This window comes from Arachis duranensis, chromosome 4, assembly GCF_000817695.3.
Source record: "Arachis duranensis cultivar V14167 chromosome 4, aradu.V14167.gnm2.J7QH, whole genome shotgun sequence".
Taxonomy (NCBI): Eukaryota; Viridiplantae; Streptophyta; class Magnoliopsida; order Fabales; family Fabaceae; genus Arachis; species Arachis duranensis.
The window spans coordinates 88,929,455-88,936,770 of NC_029775.3; the positions used below are offsets into that span (position 1 = coordinate 88,929,455).

The 7,316-nt window shown below is 35.1% G+C and overlaps 1 pseudogene; it reads right to left on the reverse strand.

The window, feature by feature from the left end:
• Nucleotides 1–1,633: 1,633 nt before the first annotated feature.
• On the reverse strand, nt 1,634–6,107 carry LOC127746663 (uncharacterized; annotated as a pseudogene).
• Nucleotides 6,108–7,316: the final 1,209 nt, after the last annotated feature.

The following is a 7,316-nucleotide window of genomic DNA, read 5'->3' on the forward strand; positions in this document are numbered from 1 at the left end:
CTTCCAACCCCCATCCTGTCTCCGTATCTCTCCCTCTCTTCCCTTTCATCTCCTTCTTCCTACCCCTCTTCGGAACCCTCCCTCCCAACCACAACCCCAATTCTTCCTCTCTCTCTTTCCGCCACCGTATCATCTCCGCCCCCACCTCCTTCTCCACCTTCTTCTCCCTTTCCATCACCAACCTCAACCCTTCCTCCATTAACGTTGGCCTAACCTTCCTCATCTCCCACGACGACCACTTTCTCAGTGATCTCGGTCTCTCCTTACCCCTCGACGATAACCATGTCCTCTGACTCTTCTTCGGCGCCAACTCCTTCTCCGTCGCGCTCTTTCTCTCGCAGCGTCGGCATGCGTTCTTCCTCTCACAGCGTCACGCCTCCGTTCTGCCTCCTGCAGTGTTGCGCCTCCGTTCTGCCTTCTTGCCGTATCACTCCTCCTTCCATATTTAGATTTATTCTTCTTCCTATTCTGCTTCTCTGATTCTCTGTTTTGCTTCCTGGAGCTCACCACTTTCCATGGGGGTCGATGCTTCTCTGATACTTCCTTTTTTTATTTTTTTTCTGAAGAACATAAACTGATATATATCATTTTTTAATTTCTGTTGCTGTTGAATTTGGATTTGAACTTGCAGTTGATTATTGCTGAATTGTTGTTAAATTTAAAATTTTTATTGATTGTTGTTGAATTTGGATCTGAATCTGAATCTGGATTGTTGTTGATGTTGTTTATTTTGTTGTTGCTGTTGCTAAATGTGTGTTAATGTTACTGAATTTGTTGGTTAATTTGTTGTTGCTGTTGCTGAATTTAGTTTGTGGGTGGGTGATAGTGATTTAGAGAGAAGGAAAGTGTGATGGTTATGGAGGCAGTGGTGTGGCCATGAAAAAAAGAAGAGGGAGAGAAAGAGAGTTGCCTAAGGATGATGAAGATGATGCAGAAGCTATGGACAAAAGGTGATAAGGTTTTTATTTTTTTAATATTTTTTTAATTATTTTAATTAATAATGAAGGGTAATATGGTAAAAAAAATAAAATTGAAGTGGAAAAGGACGATTTTATAACATTTTGTAATGTTGAGAATGATTTTAATAACAAAAAAAGGTCGGAGACAATTTTGATTTTCACCCCAGACTTTAGGGACGATTTCAGTACTTAACCCTAATTTTAATGAATAATATAAATACTAATACAAATTATTAATAATTATTTTTATTTTATTTTCTATAATTATTTTTGTATTATTCTTTTGAATTTTATATTATTTATTTTTATTTTATTTTGTGGAGTTAATTCTTATTTTATTTTTTTGAATATTATATAATAATTTCCTATTTTCTAGTTTTGGTTGTCTTATACCAGACTAACAGGAGTATTCTGTCCTGTAAACTTAATCCACCAGAGATTTGGCACCTGGTGGTTGACTAGGCTTTACGAACAATATGATTCTACCATCTCTCGAGAGTTGGAGAGATTAGAGGGTATTCTGCGTTGTTAACTGCTCTTGTGGAAAGGTGGAGGCTAGAGATTCATTCCTTCGTATTGCCAACCGGTGAGGCTACAGTAATACTGGAGGACGTGTTACACATATTTGACCTACTGATTGATGGAGAAGTTGTGATTGGTTAGACCGATAGCATTCAGGACTTCTTAGTCAACCAGAGCATGGCGATTTCAGCTATCAACTTCTGATTTGCCAACCAAGCCTTTCGACAACTAATAGTGTAGTTGAATTTTGCTTTGACTTTCGCAATTATAGATTTTACTTTTATGAATGGGTCGGATTTAACCAATGGCTTAATAGCCTCAGCAATCATGTTTGAGTCCAACTTGGAGTGATCTTCTGAGATCGTTCCCATAGAATATGTATGCCTCCCGTTGTATCTCCGAATCTCCCTGCAAGCTTTCTTCTGTATCAAGTTGGCTCGGATAAGCCAATTACACCCACGTCCATAAGTCTTGCATTTTTCATAGAACGTTTGTGGCTTGGATTCATAAACAACATAATCGACTCCTCTGAAGATAGTGTAACTCCGAATTATCACAATGACTGATTTTCTGAAACTGTCTTCCATTTCAATCTTGAACTCCCCATACTCAAGATCAGCAACACCTATAAAAAGAATAAATTGTCGCTCATCAATCCGTCAAGACAAAATCAAGGAAACATACTACCCACTGCTCACATACCTATATTCGCATATTCAAAAACTCCGGGGCATGCATGGCGTTAAGATCCAAGCTACGCATAAAAGGTAGAACGTCCATTGATTGACTAACTGCGGATGAAACACTAAAGTTTTCGCAACTGCCTCACCTCCCCATCGCCATCCTTGATAAACCACTATTTTATGGTTTATTTTGTATTGACTTAAGTGGATTTTGTCAACTATTCTCACACTTATTCATATAATTTGCATGTTTTTTAAGTTTCCTTCCGAATTTTATGCTGTGATTGAAAACATGCTTCCTAGGCCTTTAAATCGCTAATTTTTAATAATCTTCTATTACCATTCGATGATGTGATGTGTTTGTTAATTGATTTCAGGGTTTATAGGGCAGGAATGGCTTAGAGAACAGAAAGGAAGCATACAAAAGTGGAAGGAACACAAGAAATTGAAGTTTTGTGTAGCTGGTGTCCACACGTATGCATGGCTGACGCGTATGCATGACAAAGCCATAACCAAATGACGGCAACGCGTTGCTAGTGTAGAGTCCAAGCGACGCATACGTGTGGTTGACCCGTACACATGACGAGCGTCACGTGCCTCAGTAAAGAGAATTTGCTGGGAGAAATTTCTAGGCTGCTTTTGACCCAGTTTCAGGCCCAAAAATAAAGACAATAGGCTACAGAATGGAGCTGGAAGGCATCATTCGAATCATTCATTCATTTCATACACTTTATTTTTAAAAGTAGGATTTAGAGAGAAAGGCTCTCTCCTCTCTCTAGATTTTAGGGTTTCTTTTAGTTTTATGTCTTCTCAAATTCAGATTTCCATCTTCCTTTAATTTAGTTTCTCCTCCACTTTTTTATTGTTCTAGTACCTTAGTTATCTTCTCTTGTTGATTTCTTTATTTTTCTAATTTAGTTTATAAATTCTTTTTGTTAGATTTGATTCCCTTTTATTGCAATTTGAATTATTTCATGTTTATGGCTTCTTCCTTTAATTGTTGGTTATTGATTCCTTGCAATTGTTAGTCTTAGATTTTACTATTTCTTTTTAGTTTTCCATGTTTTTATTTTGTGCCTTCCAAGTGTTTAATGAAATGTTTGGTTAGGTTTTAAAATAGATTTTTGTGTTCTTCGCTTGGGTTGATGATTTGGAGACTCTTGAATTGTCAAAGTCTCTTGTTGATTGGTAATTGAAGATTGCCGGTTAGCTTGAACTTCAGTAAATATAGTCTCTCACTATGAGTTGACTAGGACTTGTGAACTCAAATTGATTGTATGCACTTGACTTTCTTTTATTGGTTAGAGGTTAACTAAGTGAAGGCAATTTACATTTACCATCACAATTGACGATGATAATGAGGATAGGACTTCTAATCCTCTTTCCTTGCTAAGAGCTTTCTTAGTTATTAGTTTATTTTCTCGTTATTTACATTTCTTGTCCCTTATTTCAAAACCCCAAAAAAGAAGTACATCATAACTAATAATAAGTACACTTCCCTGCAATTCCTTTGAGAGACGACTTGAGGTTTGAATACTTAAATTTATTTTTATTGGGGTTTGTACTTATGACAACCTAATTAAACGTTGACCGAGGATAATTTGTTAGTTTAGAACTATACTTGCAACGCGATATTTTTTTGAAAATATTTACCGATATTTTTTCTCCGTCAATCCTCGTCCTCGTCCTCGTCACCGGCTTCATACGTAGCTTCGAACTCCTCGTCGCTATCATTGTTCATTTCTTCGTACGCTTCAGTTCTATTATCTTGCATATCTAGGTGATGTTGAACCTCATCCGTATTATATGTTCAAACTCAACATACAACTCAATCCTTAGATGTTGCACCTGAGTTTATTGGGGAATATGAAACATCCACTGAATATTTGTTTTGTCAACGATTGGCATAACCTCAAACTATATCAGGCTGCCAAATATGACAACCAGACTCTAATAGAGAATGTTGCTCACCCTCTTTAAAATATCACTCTCTATGCTCTGACAGAGCTTGTACTGTAGTTCTGCAAACATTATAGTGCACGAAACGACAACGAAAATGTACTCTCATAAGCAAAGCTCACGCCCCATATGTACTTCGTATAACCTCACCGTTGTGGTAAACTACTATATTTGTAGTGCACTCAATCACACCAACAGTGCAGGAAAACTCCTCTCTCGCAATGCAGTAAAATAGTAACGAGTTTCAATTTTTATAGGCAGAGGACTCTCCATGCAGGTTCTGTATTACAAAACCATCCAACCAGCGTTTGCCATGTGTCCAACACGCAGGATGTGTGTTGCTTGCATATGCAAATAAAACAGCCATGTAACCAATATTACTTTAGGACATTTATCTATAAAATTTATCCTAAACCTTATACTACTAAATTCTAAATTTTAAATCTTAAATATTAAATCCTAAATCTTAAATTCTAAATTTTAAATCTTATTTGTTTTTACATTATTTTACTTTCAGATATTTTTTCTTACTTAAGTTTGGATGTTTTATTGCTTTTAATTTTGATTTTTTCTAATATTTCTTTAATTTCTTTCTAATAATTAAGTGATTTTTAAATTAATTGGTTGAATTAATGTTGGCTCCCTAGCATTATAAGAAAAACGACAGATAGCTGAGGACATTTAGATGCGATTTTTAGAAACCGCCGTTAAATAGAATCTGGCAGTGGTTAACGCAACTAATTAGGAAGGGGCTACTAAAAGCGTCTTATTTTGCAGCAGTTTTGCTTTAACTGCCACAAAATATCGACTTGGCAAATATACTTAGATACTCTTTTTGCAGTGGTTTTCTCCCAACCGTTGCAATATATTTTTAACTTGAATTTTTTTTGTTTAAACATTGCCTTGTTAAAAACCGCTGCTATCCGACTCCATAACCGCTACTAACTGCCGGATGTAATATAGTGAAAGTTGATGTATCACAATTCTAATAAAAGTCATATAATATGTTCTTATTAAATCAAATCCTCTATTTTTTTTCATAGAAGCTTTGTTATATCCGCATTAATTTCTACAATAATTAATGATAAAAACTAATTTAGAATTGTTGTTCATATAAAATTAATAATTAAAAATTATTAAATTTATTTAATAGATATTAATTATCAATTTCACATAAAAATAAAAGAAAATGACAAATAGGTCCTTGACTTTTTGTCCCGCAGACATTTTTGTCTTTGGTAATTTGAAAATACTTTTAAGTCCCTCACCTCTTTAAAAGTTGGACAGATTAGTCCCTCCATGGAAATGCCTCCGTCAGACTCAATGGAAAAGTCTGACGTGGCTCCCGTTTTGATGACCTGGCCTTTGGGGTGCACACGTGGCATATAAGTAGAATGGTAGTTTTGAAAACTGGACAAATAAGTCCCGCCTCTCAAAACTACGTCATTTCGTGTGACAACCCTTTACATACATGGGTAGTGAACTTGGCTCCTCCGGGCGTTTCCATGGCTTACATAGCTTTCCATGGTTAAATTTTCTTTAATTAGCTAATTTTGCTTATTATCACCATCACAATTTGAGTGCGATTTTCCTCTATCACCATTCATGCTCTCAACCATCCAAAGAAGAAAGTAGTTCTTGCGAGAAAATTTAATATTCCCTTGATAAACCAAAAGAAAAGATAGGTTGCACCATGGGCAGGAGATAAAGAGCGGAAGTTGAATTGGCAATGTTAGAAATTTCACAACGGCCCATTGCAGTCCCAGAATACAATTTCGCAAAGGGTGTGACCACACCACAATACATAGGGAACATTTTCAACAATGTTAAAAGATTCCCAACATATTGGGCATTCCAGCCCTTCTTCTCTCCCAACAACCGAATTTTTATCATCAGAACATTCCGATACAGAATGAGTTAGCTTTGTGGAATCATTTTTCTGCCTCACACTTCCAGTAATACAGTTTGAAGCAAAGTTTCACATTCTCAATCAAAATAGGTAAAATGACCAAACATAACAGTAATAGATCATTTGAACTTTAATAGGATCATTAGTGGTCAACTATAGGCATCCAATCTGAAAAAGCTAAATAGGACAGGGTCACATAAGTGTAGCCAGGTAAAACCTAGAAAAGTTATTTAGGAAGAAAAAAAACACAAAGAAAGAACATTAACCACAATAACATCTTCCCTTAAAACTAAATCATGTTAGAGGAATAGAAAACCAAACATACATTAGAAGTAAATATTATAAACGCATCTTGCTAAGCAATGATCATATGCAATACACCAATAATATTAATCTAATTCATGCATCTGATACGCATTCTATTAGCTATAAAAGATGCTCATAATATATATCTTTCTCTTTCGATTTTACTGTAAATAACAAAACAAACATGTAAAAAAAGTCCTTTCTAAGTTATTTTCAAGCAAGGGGCCATGTTCTTCCATAGTAAAAGATCCTAATACATGTATTTATTTAGTACACCACAATAGGTATTATCATGTGCCACTCTGTCAGATGCCAAAACACCAACATCCCCCGACTTTTCCTTTGGGAGTGATAGATCAACACACAGTTCATCATAGACTCACTCATTCATTTAATTAGTAACTTCTCTAAACATTATCATTAAAAAAGAGCTAAATACTATGATCCGCATTTATTTTTCCCTAAATACAAGATAGAATGGTTCAATTATTTTTATATTTGATCACAGAGATAACAATCAAACAAGATGATAGCCTACGAATTCAATATTTGTAGCATTGTACTTAAATAACTCCACCATGATTGAACACACTACAAAAAGTTTTAGTGACAAACTTTTAGTGGCAATAATATAATGGCCACTAATTTTATAATTTAAGTTATATTTTTTCGGCAATTATATATTTGCCATTATTATTATATATTATAGTAGCCATTACTACTATTGCCAGAAAATTATTATTCTTTTTTACTTTTAATTTTAATTTTTAAAATTATTATAGTAGCCATTGCCATTATTGCCACTAAACTCTTATTTTCACTTTTTTTTATCTCATCGATAAATCAAATTGAAAATAGGAAAAGAGAAAGAAAAGAAAATTTCACTCACACACCACGCACTGCCTTCCTCCTTCACTTGCGAGCTTCCCCAAACCCTCTCCATCGCTTGTTTCTCTTCACTTTCTTGCTCTCTCTTTT